The sequence below is a fragment of the Vulpes vulpes genome, chromosome 1 (genome assembly GCF_048418805.1).
Source record: "Vulpes vulpes isolate BD-2025 chromosome 1, VulVul3, whole genome shotgun sequence".
In the NCBI taxonomy this organism is placed as follows: Eukaryota; Metazoa; Chordata; class Mammalia; order Carnivora; family Canidae; genus Vulpes; species Vulpes vulpes.
In genome coordinates, this window is record NC_132780.1 from 110,570,474 (window position 1) to 110,588,060 (window position 17,587).

Genomic DNA, 17,587 nt, shown 5'->3' on the forward strand with positions numbered 1-17,587 from the left:
GTGGGAGATGCTATGGGAAAGGCGAGGGAAGGCAGCCGAAGGGTTCACCACATGCGAAGACAACAAAACTGGCCATTTAATAGGAAGTTCTTAAAGGTCGTAACCGACTCGAGGGTGGCGTCATGAAGAGGAGGAAAAAGAGCAGAACTTGGTGTAAAATGATCTGGGCCGAGCCTTGGTCCCACCAGTGAGTAGCCTTGTGAGCTCTGGGCCAATTCGTGCTCTTCAGCCTCTTGGAGCTAAAATGTGGGGGCTGTTAGCTCCTCTCGTTCCAGTCTCGTGCTTATGCAGCTCATTCCTTGGGTCCCAGTAGAAAAGTTTCCATTGATCTTCATAGAATGTCACCTTGGCAGCAGTTTTCAAATATGTGAAGGGTTAGTATATTTGTGGAGGGATTAGACACGGTCTACGTGGCCTGGGCCAGACGCAAGACAGATGAGGGCAGTAGAAAGACCCAGAAAGGGCCAGGCTGAGAAAGACAAGCTGTAACCTTCACAACAAAAAATAGGAAGCACCCTGAGCATCAGGGGGGCTGGGTTCCACGTCCCTGGCGGTGTTTAGAGAGGGACATAGCAGAAATGATTCAAGCTTCAGAGGATATCTTTTCCAGACACGAAGTAGAATTAAAAATGGCACTAAATGAAATCTCATCAACATGCAAGGAGAGTACGAGGCAGGAGGCGGCCTTCTGGTTGAAGACTAATGAGAAGGTTTCAATTTAGGAGGTTTTTTTACTGCAGTGAGCTGACTTTGAATCTAATACCTTTTTTTTTCTTACTCTTTTCTGAGATAAATCTATTTTAAATAATTCTGAAAATATATTGTACTGCGTGCAAATATGAGGCTTCCTTTCTTTCTGAAGGAAGTGATTTCAATGAAGTTGCTTAACCCTCACGTGCCTGCCAAAGGTTTAGCTATTGAACCATCCATGCGACGGAGGGCACATATATATATATATATATATGTAACTGAACCAGAGGGAAAATTAAATATGTCCTTTATTTTTTAAGGCATCCAATTACCAAGAATTCGATTTAATAAGGGGAATTAATTGTAGGCAATGTCAGCTATAAAATTGACTCAAGGGCAGCCCCTGTAGCTCAGCGGTTTAGTGCTGCCTTCAGCCCGGGGTGTGATCCTGGAGATCTGGGATCGAGTCCCACGTCGGGCTCCCTGCGTAGAGCCTGCTTCTCCCTCTGCCTGTGTCTCTGCCTCTCTCTGTGTGTCTCCGTGAATGAATAAATAAATAAATAAATCTTTAAAAAATAATAATAATAATAAAATAAAATTGACTCGAGTCAGTATTTTTCCACGTGCCTATTATCAGCCTCTTAGAGAGCCACTCCTGAGGAGAGTTTTGAAATGATTATTGAAAATGATCATCTGAATGCCCGATGAAGTGGGAGCATTTATCACTTTATCATAATTATGTATTTACCCAAATGTCCTTTGAGATAATCACTTCAAATATTTATTTCAATGAAATTTATTAGGTAAAAGTTCATATAAAATAATATGTACCTGACATCCCGAATACAACCATCTGGTCTGAAATGCTCTCTCCAGGCAGGGCTTTAATAGATCTGACCTCGCAGTTGGGTCCTGAATCCCAAGCTATCCTATTACCATCACCTTCGTCCTGACCAGCAGAAGCAGGTCTGTGTGCCAGGACCCCAGGTAATGCCCCATCCAGGGAAATGGCCGTGTCAACTCCGGTCCCTAAGCATGACCTCAGCAGGCTACCCTGACTGGTTTTCTCCACACAGGTGCATATGGGGCGGAGGGGGGCAGTTCCCATGAGAAGCTTTGTGCATCTCTATTCAAGCAGTTTCTTCCTTTTTTATTTTTAGTTTTTATTTTTATGCCTCTGAAGTCATGTAGCACCACTATCCCAGTGATTCTCAACCCTACACACATATTTTAATCTCGGGAGGCTTTGGAAAAACACAAATGTTCGTACCTAAAGCAGCGGTTCTTGAACTGCAACATCAGAGTCACCAGGAGAGCTTGTTAAACCGAGTGTCTCACGTCCAGAGTTCTGATTCAGTAGGTCTGGGGTAGGCCTGAGGATGTGCGTTTCTAACACGTGCCCAGGTGATGCTGAGGTTCTTGGTTCAGGGACCACACTTTGAGAACCAAGATCTGAGATATGGAATTAATTAGTCTTGATGGGGCCTGGACACTTATGGCTTTGAAAGCTCCCAGGGTGATTCCAGTGTGTGATTAGGATTGAGGATTATTAAATCGGGTAGATTTCTTTCTTAGAAACATGCACTTTTAAATGTTCGTGTCAAGGATAGGCGCGATGTGGGAAATCTTACACTAAGTACAAAGGCAGCATAACACCCACAGCCGATTGTTTAGAGTGGCCTTATTTTAAATGCTCTTGCTGAGGGCACCTGGGTGACTTCGCAGTTGAGCATCTACGTCTTGGCCTTGGCTCAGGTCATGATTTCGGGGTCGTAGGCTAAACCCCTCATCAGGCTCCTTGCTCAGCACGGAGTCTGCTTGGGAATCTTTGCCTCTTCCTCCCTCCCTGCCCCTCCCCACGCTTCAGCGCGCACACTCTCTCTCGTCCTCCCTAAAATAAATAAATAAATAAAATCTCTAAAAAATGTTTTTAAAGATGCTCTTACTGACTTAACTATTACGCCAACAACAGCTCTAGTTGTTAGCACATACAGTACTTGTAAAGCTATGAATATCTTCTTAAAAGAGTCCTTACTGTGTACTTAAAAAAGACAACAACAGGCTCATGAAATTGCATTCCCAAATATTTTTCAATTTGTTCTGCTCAGTCTTCACTAAGGTCCTTGTAAGAAGTTAACAGAGTGTGGGGCCAACATGGGGAAGCTAAACAAACAAATGCATCATCGCCTATAACACGGGAGCGCTTTAAAACATTGCAGATGAAACAGGCTCATTCGGAATTAATGCCACTACTAAAGAGCTTATAAAACCTTGATTTACAATGAAATCTTACGTTGTTATCGTGTATCACACTGGATCAGTAAAGACACTATAAGCAAAACGATTTGGGGGAAAGAATATTTACTTTTTAGTGATAAATCACTGAAATAGAGTATTGGGTAAGTTATCTTTAAAGGCCCGTGGGTGTGTTTCTCCATGTACAGGGTGTGGGAACCCTACGCCAGGACCTGCTTTGTGAATGAGGAAGATCGCTGGTGGAGGTGATCCTAGGGGGGCTTTCACCCCGCTCAGAAAGCTGTAGTGCTGCTGTATTTGACAGATGGCTTTGCCCATCAGATAGCAACTCTGGAGTGACTACCTTGTAACTTCATACAATAGATACGTACTCGGAATGGAATTCTTTGAGACCACTATGATTCAAAATATGGATAAACGCAACTTTCATATATGAAAATGGTGTTTGAATTTTAAGAATGTTTTTTTAAAAAACAAAAACCTAGAGTAAATAGGTCCCTTGGGAAACTACTTGCCATTACAGAAGGGTTCCCTTAGATGGAACATAACAGCTAATGTTTGGGCAGCACTTTACAGCTTTCAAAGCTCTTCTACATGTAGTACTTAGAGGATCCAGGATTGTTGGATGTTACTGAAAAACTATACCAAGCAGGACAAGCAGAAAATAATTTTCCTGCTTTTGTTCAATGAGAAGCACCCAGGACCCATGTGTGTTTGGTACCAGCTGAACCAGAGGTGAGGGAAAGCTGCAAGCCTGATGGGGATCAGGGGTTAGGACGGGGGAGTGGGGGGCAGTAAGGAATAGAGCTGATTGGAGACAAGGTACAGATGGAAGCGCACTGTCCCGGCTGAGGCTGCCCAAGGACATTCGGGTCCAGACAACCCAGCCCAAGTGAGTGCAGACCCAGGGCTGAACCCGGACACTGTCATCCACCAAAACGGAGTCTAGTGTCCAGTGGATCAAAACGGCCCCTGGAGAGAGAGTTTCAAGATCGAGGACAATGCAGCCAGAGGTGGGTCAAGATACCCTCCAAAAAACCAAACCAAACCAAACCAAAACAAAAATCAACAACAACAACAACAACAACAACAAAAAAAAAACCCCAGAAATTAAGGAACGAAAATCCAAACAAAGCAAAAGGAAACAGGACTGAGAGGGGGGCTCCAAGCAAGGGTGCAGGGTCAGGCTGCTCCACCCCGCATCGTCCTCACGGGGCTGGAATCCACGCCTCTGAGGCCAGCAGAAGCTTTACCCTAAGGCCCGTGTCTCCATGTCCTGCGTGGACCCCCTGCCTTTTCAGTACCAATCTACGACGTGCTTTCATGTAGTGTGTCAAAGTAATAGGCCACCGTCTCAGGCGATCTGAATAGGCTTAAGTCCTGTCCTCCCATCAAATTAAGAAATCTTGGGGCAGCCCAGGTGGCTCAGAGGTTCAGGGCTGCCTTCAGCCCAGGGCATGATCCTGAAGACCCGGGATCGAGTCCCACGTCGGGCTCCCTGCATGGAGCCTGCTTCTCCCTCTGCCTGTGTCTCTGCCTCTCTCTCTCTCTTTCTGTGTGTGTGTCTCTTATGAGTAAATACATAAAATCTTTTTTAAAAAATTAGAAATCTTGTTTCTCATAGTTTGTGTTTGGGAACCTGGAACCAGGAAGGCTGTATCCCTTCCTACCGCCGTAGAAAATAAGAAAGGGCCCACCGGGCTCTGAAAGCACCTCCTCAGCCCCTTCATTCCCCAGCTAGAAAGGGTGTCATTCCCCTCCTGCCACACTCACAGCAGCGAGTCCAGGTGCCAGGCCTTGTGGCCCTCATCCACCTGCACTCAGGCGCTCACCCAGCTGGGGCCTGGCCCCATGACTCAGCTCCCTGTTCCACCTCCGGGAAAAGGGCGATGCGGCTTCCCATTGGCAAGACTTATCCCTTTCACTCTCGGACTCACATTCATTATCTCTCCTTTCCCAGAAGCTGATGCACCACGCAGAGCTTCAGTTGTGACTCCCCCTTCATCTCATGCAGGAGCAGAAGCAGAGAGGGATGGACGTGGCCTTGAGCCCGGGCCCCGGGAGGCCCCTACATGAGGCCTTAAGAGCCCACCAGGCATTTCTGCCCCTGCATCTGGTGACAGCTACATCTGGGGACAGTAGCCGTTGCTTCTTGAATGTGCAGGCTGGCCCATTCCCTGCTTACGTGTCCCCGTGGTGGGCAATCCTCGGAGGGTCCCCATAAGTGGTGCTTGCAGGCGGTGCCCACAGGGTCCAAAAGCAAGTCTGGACGCTGACATCAGCCTTGTGCGTTGGTCTCATCCTGCTGCTGCTAACAATGCTGAGGCCCGAAATGGACCTGCCCCTCCTGCAGAGCAAGTCCTGGGAGCAGGCCTGGGAGTTGAGGTTCTTGGAGGCCGGGGCAATAGGGGAGGGCACTGGGGGCACCCGGTGGGAGCTCCAGAGGCTAAGCATACCCCAGCCACTTAGAGGCAAACAGGGAAGGCCTCAGATTATGGTAGAAGCAGAAGGGCAACCTGATGGGTGAGCTGAGCCCACCAGGGGGAAGCAAGGCAGGCCCTCCACAGGCATAGAAGTGTGATGGCCCCGGCTTCACTGGCCAGCAGCCTGTGCGGATGTCCCGGGCCCTGAGCTTGGCTTATTTCTCTGTTCTCATGCTCTTCAAACTTGGTCATCTTTTTATTATTATTTTATTATTATTATTATTATTATTATTACTTTCTTTAAGTAGGCTCCATGCCCAGTAGAGAGCCCAACACAGGGCTTGAACTCACAATCCTGAGATCAAGATCTGGGCTGAAATCAAGAGTCAGAAGCCTAACCGACTGAGCCACCCAGCAGCCCCGACACTTAGGAATTGTTTTTAATAAAGCAGCTTAAATGAGATTGAAGGTTGCCGACCCTCAACTTTTTTTTGGCTGCTTGAGAGTGAATCCAAGTGGGCAGGTGAAACACTTGTGTTCTAAAAGTAAAACAGAAATGCAATTCAGCTGTGCTGAACGGTTCTCACGCCAGAAAACTAATGGAAGTTTCCAAAGTTTCACCAAACTATTGATTGGACTTGCCTGTGGGGCTACAGTGGTTTAGGATTGTCATAAAACTAGCTCTCGTCGATGCACTTCTCGTTGTCTGCAAATGCTCTGTGCTCATGGGGCCCGGTACCCATGGCCGCAAATGCTTTTTGGGGCCGCCTGACTCTGGAGTGTGCCTCGGACCCACAGTGAGAGCTCTGGTCCCTTGGAACTAATCTAAAATGTTCCAGAGTGGAACAGCCTTTCCCCTTCCTCACCTCTAGTGCCTCTAGTCCTTCCTCACCTCTGGATTTCCCCCCTCTTCCTCCCCGTGGCATGCATGATGGACAGACTCGAAGTGCTGCAGCTGTGATCTCAGTAAGAGATGAGCGTGCGCCCCCATGAGCAACCCTATAAATGCAGAGGCGTTGACCGTGGGACAGTCACGTGGACTTCTGGTTAGCCTGAATGACGTGTTTGGGGATGTAATTAAGCCAAGAAAGGCCTCCTGTACTAGCAGACCTGCTGCTCTGGCCACGATTATTGCTCCTCCTGGTCTCAGGTTAGACACAACGGTCCCCTGGTCCACCACACCCCTACTTAGAGGAGGTGACCATGGGTCAAAGGTCAAGCAGCCACCAGGCTTATCATTTAGACAGGATGCAAGTTTTGCTTAATAAGGAGGAGGTTATTTTTCACCTTTGATCTTCACCTTCCCCGTGCCATAGTGGTTAAGTCCAAGGTCTCCGAAGGCAGCATGCCCAGGTTCAAATCCCAGCTCTGGCACTTGTTCTATAACCCTCAGCCAACCATTTAATTTCTCGGGCCTCAGTTTCCCTAACTGAAAAATTAACTCCTGCCTTGCAGCTGAGGAGTACATGCATTGGTCATGTTGGTCGACTCGGGCTGTTGGAACAGAAATCCTGTAGGCTGTGTGGCTTCAGCAGCAAGCGTGATCTCTCACAGTCCTGGAGGCTGACGTCCAAGATAAGAGTGCAGGCAGGTTCCTTGTCTGGTGACAATCCTCTTCCTGGCTCCTAGATGACCGTCTTCCCCTTGTGACCTCACCTGGCAGAAGGGGTGGAGAGCTCTCTGGGGCCCCTCACAGGGGCCCTCATCCCAATCACCTCTCCAAGGCCCCACCTCTTAATACCACCACACGGGGGACTGGGCTTCCGTGAGTGGATTTTAGGAAGACACCGCCACTGAGTCTAGATGATACGTATTCAGAGCGCGGCGTGGCACGCCCGAAGAGTTCAGTGCCTGTGGACCGTTGTCCTTTTGCTACTCTCACTTCCAGGTTTGTCAGCCCATCTCTTCTGATGGGGAAATCAGTTCCTCTTCTCATTTCTCTCCTCCTGGTTGGACTTACTGCTCCAAGGCAAGGGCGCAGGCTGAGTTGCATGGCAATTCCCAGTTACTAACCCATCATTTAACCAAACAGGGAAGGTCTCACGGTTTGCACAAAGACATAGCCTGCAGATTTTTGCAGCAGGGAGCAGACTGAGAGTTGACTGACTTCTGGAGGCTTGGCCTGCTGATTGTGATCGTGGCTGAGTTTCCTGCCTGTTGAGCACGTGACACGCAGAGACATGGACAGTCATTGTTTATGGTGCTCATTTAGGGTTCCCTAGAGTCACATCAAGCCTGGGAAGAATGGGAACCCAATCAAATCTGTTATCAGAGTGGAACATCTCTTTTCAACACACCTTATAACGAGGCATAGCTCCAAGTCATGTAATCTGCAAAACAGAGATAATTACACCTGCCTGCTTTGTGTCGCACAGAGACAGTTTGAGGATTAATTAAATAATGACTGCCAAGAACACCGAACTCCTTGGAGATGAATGCTCCACAAATGCAATCTTAGATTATTATTCAGAACTCCACTCTGTAAATATCAGGACAGGCCTTCGGCTTATGAGACCAGACCACATCTGCACTATTGGAATTCCCTCAGAGCATAGAGAGCCTGTCTGGAAAATTCCTGACCTACCAAACGAACACATCACTACACCACCTCTGCCTTACACACTCGCACACAACTCAGCAGATGCTTTCTTAACTGTTATCAGAGTCTTGCACAGGCACTTGCTTGTGGAGTTATAACTTCAGTGGTAATGTTGATCCTTCCACAAGAAAATCTCTTCCATGGGCATGACCTCATTCGGCTGATGCCACTTCATATGACTTTATCCTCGTCACCGCAGAGTGAGCGATCATCCCAGTTTGGCCTGAATGCAGGACTTTTGGTGCTGAAATCGGGATCTTTCTGGGAAAACTGGGCTGGTTGGTTACCCTAACATATGCTATGAAATACTAATGATCCTAATGTGCTTGGTGACCTCAGGGAATTTACTTCTGAGTCTTGGGAAGCTGTCCTATAAAATATTAAGTTTGGACCTGATATTAAAAAGAAATTATTATGTGCAAGGTACACTTCTAAATATTTTATGCATAATACTCACCGTAACTCCCAAAGGAAGACATTATCATTTCATCCATTCCAGAGATAAGACACATGGAGATAAAGCAATTTGTTGACAGTTGCGCAGCTGGTAAATTGGCAGGATTGGGGTTCCAATGCAGGTGGTGATGAGGTACCAGGCCCATGCTCCTGAGCACCATGTGATATTACCTCTCCAAGAGACCTTCCAAAGTACAGAGTTAATTATTTTCCTACAAAAGAGAGCCATTTTTTCCTTTATTTTTATCTTAACAGCTCAAATATCAGTGGATATTTTCTCTATTTCTCTAATTAAAAAATATAATCAGCGTAAGCCTCTCTATGCCAGATGGTCAGGAAATCTGTTAATTCCCTTTTGAGTGTTCCTGTCTCAATGAATTGTCCCAGGTTCCAAGCTATACGGGACACAGGAGAACTCAGCATAGCTAATTGTAGAGCATTCCAGAAGTCCCCTGCCACCATTACTGCCATTGCTTTGTGTTATTGGCCATTGGCTCCACTGAGAGCTGGCCCCACAGGCTGACCTATCACAGCAGCTGAGCCATCACTGGCCTGGCTTTTGCTTTCTGAGATGAACCGGATCCTCTCAGTGCCAGAGATAATCAGAAACGACACTCCTTTTTTGACTTGCTGGAGTCACAGCTCTCCATGCCCCGGGTCGGAATCATGTCAGGCATCTGTCCCTATGGATACACACCTTTCTCCCTTCACCTCCCTGAAGACTCATGTATCATGGGGTCAGGTTGCTTTGCCTTTTTCAAACTTCCAAAAAACCCCACAAAGCTCAAATGAAAAACAAGTGGTTAAACTCTCTTCTGCTGCAATTGAGTTATCTGCCCACATTCCTAAAGGCAACGGTCTTGGCTCCACTATCATAACAAAAGACCATAGGCTGGCTGCTTAAACAACACCTATTTGTTTTCTCACAGTTCTGGAGGGCTGAGATCAAGGTGCCAGCGTGGTCAGGGTCTGGTGAGGGCTCTCTCCCCAGCCTGCAGACAGCCACCTTCTCACCATGTCCTCACACGGTGAAGAGAGGTCTGGTGTTGCCTCCTCTTCTTATTAAGCACTAATCCCACCATGAGGCCCAGCCCTCATGACATCATTTAAACCTCATTACCTCCTAAAGTTTCCCATCCCCAAACATCCTCACGTTGGGGATTAGGATTTCAACATATGACTTTGCAGGGGTGGGAGGTCACTACTGAGTGAATGGCAACAGCTAACAGATTATCTTCTAGGGACCTTGCGCCCCACCCCATCCCAGAGGGGACAGCAGAGTCAGGTAACTTAAACGTGATTTATTCTCCTATTGCACCCAAGTCAAAGTGATTTTTCTGATCACTCCCCTGTTTCTGCAGAAAAAGAAAAAAAAAAACTCGACCTGTGAAAATAGCATCAAAATGATGACCTAAGTTACTAGTTTAGGACTCAGTGACTCAAGGATTGGATTGTAGTTCCAAGTGGCCTTGGCATAGACCCACGTTCCTTCCCTTGATTTTTCATTCAGAATTAAGGTTAAAGTGGCTCAATCAAAAGCAAAGAATTATTTCTTCCATCCTATAATTAGTCACCATTATTAACTAGATGCCAATGCCTATGGTGCTTCCGCGCATGCAGAAATGCTCACACAAATCACAGAGCCCCAGACATATGCCACGTGAGGCAGAGAGGGATGTGATTGGATGGGCAGGATGGGGAGATTGGGCCATCTGGACAAATGGTCTCTGATTACCTGAAACCTGACTGATTGGAGGTGTTCTGTACATCAAAAACTCCCCTGGCACTTCCAGCATCAGCCTTATTTTTTGTTTGTTTTCATTGCCATGCCCTATCCACCCCGCCACTCAAACTTCAGTTTCATGAAAACACAATACATTCAAAGCTTAAAGTGTTTCTTTGGTATCATGCATCTCCCTGGAAATACCATTAATAGTTTGTTTTCTAAGGAGGGTGAGAAAGCAGATCAGTTATGAAATCTATGCCAGAGGTGGCCTGGTGCTAACTCACCCCTGCTACTTTTAGTTGGGTAGTTGGGTGTCTTTATCTGAGGAGTGTTGCAAAAATTAAATAAAATAGTGTATATAAACAGCATGGTGTCATGTGCAATGGATGTTAGTGGCTTTTATTATTTTCATTCTCCTGTGGGACAGAGATTTTTGTTTTTGTTTTGTTTTTTTGTTTTTGTTTTTTTTTTTTGGTATGACATAAGAACAGGCAGATGAATGAGCATTTGTTGAATGAAGATTATCTAGACCAGTGGCTCCCAGAGTTTTGAATTTCAAGGCCCATTAAAACTTTAAAAAAGAAATTGGGGTTGATAGAGGGCTGCTTGCTTCTTATTTTTCTCAGCTAAGTCATGAGAAAATTAATTTCCAGCTACTAGCAACAATATGGCATTAAAGACAAAGGGGATTGTATTACAGATATAATCTATAATTAAAATGGAATAAATTTGACTTCTGGAAAAACATGATCCATTGCTTATATTTTTCTTGTTTTCCTGAGGAATGGTGGTAGCATGATGGTCTGGCCTGGAGACCAGCATTTAGAAATCACTAGTTCAGCCCAAACCTTTGCCTTGGTAAACCGTCTGAGCCGAGTGGTTGTCTCTCCTAATTTTAGGGATGAAGATTTCACAGTCCTCCTGGCAGCTTGTTCTAAAGTTTAATCACGCTTAAGTTATATCTGAGCCGCCAGAGGATTGAATCAAATCAGTGAAGAAAAACAGCCTGACCTGCCTGCCTTCTGGGGTGTTTACATTTATAATAAAATCTCCTCATGGTCATTCAGATTTGAAGATAAGCCCACACAGCGCAAGATCCCAAATTATAAAAAGAAGTAAGTTACATGTGACTCTCCCTAAAGGCTTTTTGACCATATTCTTCTTCTCTCCAGGGACACGTGAGTATTTTGGAAGTCCTGGAATCAATTTAATTCATCCCTCTTTCAAGTCATGGGTGAACCAGGAATGGGAGCCAACTTACTGCCATGACCTCTGCATGAGAAGCCAGCAGCCATCTGAGCCACTGGGTGTGTTTTCTACTTTTCACACAAATTTCTGGGTCTCGTGAAAAGTCTTTGGATAATTGTAGGAATGGCAAGAAAGTGAAATTAGAATCTCTCCTCTTGAGATTTGTAACAATGAGCGCAAGAGGGGCGCCTGGGTGGCTTAAGTCATGATCCTGGGGTTCTGGGACTGAGCCCCACTGTGGCTCCCTGCTCAGTGGGGAGCCTGCTTCTCCCTCTCCCTCGCCCCTACCCCTGCTTGTGCTCGCTTGCTCTCTCTCTCTGTCAAATAAATAAATAAATCCAAAAAAACGAAATTAGTGCAAGAACCTGAAGTCATTGCTCTTTAGAAATACACAGTAACCTTGGAGGGTCTATATTCTGTTCGGGACAGGATCAAGACAAACAGGAAGATTGATTTTATTTGTCCTTAAGATTAATTCATGCCACAAATAAGCTCCATATAGTGCTGACTCTTCTTTACCCTTTTAAAATAAAATTACAAAACCGATTATCCACCACTTTTTGCCTCTTCTAAGTTGGGTGTGCGCAAGACAGCCAGTTACTGATGCGCTTCATTATTTGCAACCATTTGGTGTCTCCCTATGATGGCAGAGTGATTAGAAGCTAAAGCAGAGCACACATTCAATTTGAAATAAATTTAGGAGCAAACTGAAGATTTCTTTGCTTCAAAATTCTTCCTAGTCTAAGAAATACATATTTTGAAATGAAGGTTGGGATAAGGCTTTCCTACATTCTGTGTGTTTTTATCATGTTTTACAATTCTCCACTCGGCAGTCCTTACCTAAGGTGACATCTGTGCTGTACCCTCACATCAGGATGAGTGATCTACCAAGGGAACAGAGTATTTGAAATTTTGATTATCCTTGAAAACTTCAACGTGGGGGCCCCCGTATCTGAATGTGAGCAGAAAATGAATTCATAAACTATCACACTGCAGTCTCAATGATCAGGGTACTCATTGATATATTTCTGGGTTTTTTTTTTAAACTCGCCTTAGGATGAATCAAATAAGTTTTCATACAGACAGACAGACTCATACACGTTCATGCCATGAGCCAGGGAATTGCCCAAAACACACTTCCCTTTGTCACTGAATGTTACCACTACACTAAACAGTTTTCAATAAAGGATTATATTTTTTTAAAATGCTCCCAAGAATCCAGCAGGCAACAGAAAACAGCAAATACATCCAAGTTATTCAATGCACACCATTTTAAATGAGAGCATCCTTCTTCCTCAGAGAGGGAGCGTGCTCCGGGGAAGGTAGAGGCGTGTTGTTCTGCAGGGAAATTCTCTTTACTCAGGTGACCCCTTGCAATGCATTTCGAGAGCCAAACTCACTCAAGTAAACGCAGATCGCCTCTATGGTACATGGGCGCCTCGAGAGCCGGCCTACCCGTCCGTACCCTCTGCCCTCCTGCCTAAAACACTAAAACACAAAACAAAGGAACAGAGAAGGGTCCAGGACTACAAGAATCCACGCGATGAGGCTCTTGCCAAAAGGAAGATATATCACTGTGAAAATAGAAATCGACCAGGCTCTAGTGGACTTTCGCAGTCCAATGCCCCTGCTTGTAGCAAATCCAAGGAACCGGGACATTCCCAGGTCCCTAAGCTATCAAGGGGTTATCACTGGGATACCAAACAGAGGCTGGCCCGAAGGCCACGAAGGCCACGAAGGCCCCGAAGGCCGCGAAGGCCGCAGAGCGTGGTGGTCGTGTTTCAGCCAAGCCTTTACCGGGCCACCTGGAAAGGGGCCGCGAGGGTCTAGTGCTTTCTGGGAGGTGTCTAAATTACAGCCCTCCAAGGTGCACCCATCCATGCGTGTAGGGACCACGTCTCCATAGCTGCCAGGCTCGGCTGATGGATTACAGCATTAGTGCTATTTATGATCAACAGAATTACTAACGCTGTAATCATGTAAGTTTGGTGATAGTAATTATGACGGAATAAATAGCAGTCAGGATGCCTTGCCGCGGTTATTGATGCTGGTGGCAAACACAGCCAAGGAAGGGATCTCCCCCACACCCTCTTTTTCTTCTTTAGGGAAGCCGTCCAAGAGGGCAGAACCTGCGAATGTTTGCCAAGGGAAAGATTTTAGATGCCACTTAAAAATAGACTTCCCCGGGGAACTGGGGTTTTGCAAATGCAGATGGAGGGGTGGTGGGGGGAGAAAGGAAGAGCGGGTGCTGTCCCACTTGCCTTCATAAGTCACATAATAGCTTCTCCTCTGCTCAAAAAAAAAAAAAAAAAAAAAGAAAGAAAAAGAAAGAAAAAAAAGAAAAAAAAAGGAAACACACATGAAGGAGACTTCCCTGAAGATGTCAGAAAGGTGCATTGCCTCTTTAAATGATTCATGAAGAGTTCACTTATTTTTAAAAATAATCCCATATGTGTTTGTATAAATTATACATGCAAACATATGCTCACCAGTCCCCCTTGTGGAAAGGCTGCGGCTCTATCCGAGTTTGGCGCTGACAGCCTTTCCTCGGTCCCCTCCCGGGTGACAGCCACTGCTGTCCCTGCCCTGGGCCTAGGAGGGTGTCCCCCTTGTACTACGAACGGCAAGTGCTTCTTACACGTGTCTTGCCTTTGACGCTGGGTGAAAAATAAAATCCCGAGACTTCACTACCTATAATGAAGAGTTTCACTGCTACTAGTGATAGAAAGATTGAGTTGTTTGAGAAACAGACATTTTATCTGGTGGTTGGTTTTATTTCCTTGTGGCTTAAATTACGAGAGAATGTTTTCCTTATTTCTTACTTTCCCCATACGCGGTCTTTTCAGCAGAAAAAAATTACTACTCATTCTTAATAACTACCGAGCAATAAAGTGAGGTGTCTATCTGGGAGACGGTGGGTGTGCAATTCCAATTATTCCATTCATCATGATTTTAGGATAGCAGAAGGCAGGGATTTCCAGAGCCTCTGGAGACGGTGGCTTAAAAGACAACAGGAAGTTAGAATCAGTGCTCCTCCACTGCTTGATGGAAGAGTTGGCTTCATGATAGCTCTGGGATTGAACAGGTACAGGCAAATAAAATCAAATCGATCCCCTTACAGTTAGGAACTCTGTTAAACAGAGCGCTAGCTTGAGCTTGTTTGAAAAAGTCTATGGCCTATGAGTCAGCAGTGTACGTGTTCTAGGAATTTATCCTAAGGAGATAATTAGATCGATGGCAGGGATGTACATTCAAGGACATCTTGTGCATCGATGTTTATCATAGTCCCTATTTGGGTTCGGAGTCTGAAAGCAGGACTTGCCTGCACACAGGTAGCTGATTTCCAAGATAATCCTGAGAAGCAGAAGGGAGAGAGTTGGGGTAGAAGGGGAAGCAAATATAATGAGGTGGATGTCTTGGGCTACAGGGGCTCAACCCTACTGTGCCCTCAGGGGCACCCCTCAGAAGGGCAAGAGGCCAGAGCACTTATTCATCCTTTCTGTCTCCTGTTGGCTGAACGGTTGCCTGGGGGCAGGGTGACAACTCTCTCTCTCTCTCTCTCTCTTTCTCTCTCTCTCTCTCTCTCTCTCCCTCTCTCCCTCTTACTTCAGGCTCCTTTAGCACTGGAAAAACTGTGCTTACTTGACCGCGGGCCCTCAGCACCAGGTCAGTCTGAGATCTGACTCTCTCTGCCAAGGAACCTGAGCCTGGGAACAAGAGGCAGCCCTGCAGCCCCACGTGCAAGCACCCAACGTGTCCACCTGTTGGAGACTGCATCAATAAATCATGATAGCGACATACAGTGAAATATTTTGCAGCCGCCAATTATTCTGATGTCCATGCTTACTGACACAAAGAGGCGTTTGCCAACAATCAAAAAAGCAACTTACAGAGCTGTACACTATACATTTATTTTTATTTAAAAAAAAAGAACCTAAACCCTATCAATATACAGATGCTGCCCAGGTTCTGGGACGCAGAACGGATGCAAAGGTATGCAGATTGCTCCATAAAGTGTATAATTTGACCTTAGGGAGGCAGGCATTTTCACATCCAGTCTGCAACATGAAGTTGCAGCCATGCCAGCACAGGGTGAGCAGTGGGAAGGGCAGTGAGAGCTCACAGCAGCCTCCCTGCGGGTTCACCGGCCTGTGTGTTACCCGGAATTCCACCTGCTGGCATCCTCCTCCTTCCCTGCCTCTCACTGCTGCTGCGAAGTGCTGATAAGCCAGAGGCTGGCAGTCTATTCGAAGGCATAAAAGGGAAAACACAACATCTATGGTACAAAGTTTGTGGCTGGTCACGGGTGCTTCAACAGTCTTCAAGATCTGGTCGTTTTTTTTTTTTTTAAATCATATTAAAAGGGACTGGTAAGACTGTTGGTGCCAATACAACAGCAGGAGATGCAAATCTCAAGCACTTCAGTGTGTCTGAAATGTGATTTGCTCAAGACCTTTGAAAACTAGGTGGCTGCCCAGATTGGGAGAGGCCCATGTTCCGGAGGAAAAGCGGTTTTCCCTGCTCTGTAGAATCTCCAATTATTGAGTCCTTTGCTGGCTGTTTTCTCATGCGTTTGGGAAAATGGTGTTAATTGAGTAACAAAGCATGATGATGAAGGGGGTGGGGAGGAAAGATAGGGCAGCTTGTCCATCACTTTATGTTCTTGTGGGAAATGGCCACGCAGAGAGGGGCAGTCCCAGAACATCCGTGTGGGCCTCCGTTGGGGGAAGAGGCCGGAGCTGTGTTTCATTGCACTATGGATGAGACAGGGACAGTATCACTTTCAACTATTGATATGTCAAAAATAAGGGAAAGTAGCTTCTAGAAGAGTACGGCCCATGTCCCCTCCCCTACCTCCACCAATCCTTGACATCTGGAGACACCCTAGAAGCATATCGTCCCGGTCATAGGAGTCTGGACGGGGCTCTCCCCTCTTTCCATGACTGGATGAAACCAGCTTTCTGATTCACAAAAGCAGCTGGGACATGGCTAGAAGCAGACTTTTTTTTTTTTTAATTTAAGATTTTATTTATTTGTAAGAGATACAGAGAGGGAGGCAGAGACATGGGCAGAGGAAGAAGCAGGCTCCCTGTGGGAAACTCGATGTGAGATCTGATCTTGGGACTCCAGGATCACAACCTGAGCCAAAGACAGATGCTCAACCACTTGAGCCACCCACACATCCCTAGAAGCAGACTTTTAAGGAGCCTTTCTCTGTCCCCTTCAACACCACTGGTCAGGTAAGGTGGCCTAGCTAGTGATTCCTCAAATGTGAACAAGTCTTGTTTTCCCATGTGAAATAATGCCAGTGGTACCTTGCTGATCTAACTAATGGGAACCTGTTGATTGCGGGTCCTCATGCAAGAACCACCTCTTTTGGTCATTGTATTAAGCTTGATAGCACCCTGTGTCTTTAAAATGAAAGCACAATTATTTCCTAATTATTTCGACACGATGCTATTTTTTACAGCGCCATATGTTTTCAAAATATGCGTGTGCCCTGGCTGAATGCAGCTATAATGAATTCTGTAAATAGAAGTTAATAAATATTTAGACTTTTCAGCACATAAATAGGGTTGATGGGCATGGAGGAAAGGGATAGTGGGATAGTATTTGCATTTTATTATACATTGTAGTGGAAGAAATGGTTCAGTTGTCCTCCCTTCTTCCAAAGCAAGGCTGTTCAGGCTTAGATTCCCAACACACCATGGCATCACCCATCATCCCAATGGAGGCCATAGAATTGCCATTGCCTTGTGCTCAGCGTATTGCATTCATTGATTTAATAGATCCACCTGGACATTTTTCAAAGACAGTAAGTTAAACTGCAGCCTGGCAGGTGGAGCAGGAGTGGTGGGATTGGAGGGGGCCCGGGAGGCAGACGGGGAGCAGAGGAGGTGAACATTTGTTCATCAGCCGAGGGCACAGGCCTGCATTGACCCGAACACCAGAGGGTGGAGGGCGCAGGACAGGTGCTTCCTTTCTGCTACTAACAAGCCCCAGAGCAGGGCTCAGTCCCGGAAGAGAGGCAGCAGTCATGTGACAAAACGATGCTGCTCCCGGAGAATCTAATAAGATTTGAAAGTAGCCGTGCTATAGACCATGTGTTATTTTCTCCTGTCCTCACCAGCTGAGGTCTTCCTCCCTTCCCTCCTTCCTTCTCTCCTTCCTTCCCTCCCTCCTTCGTTC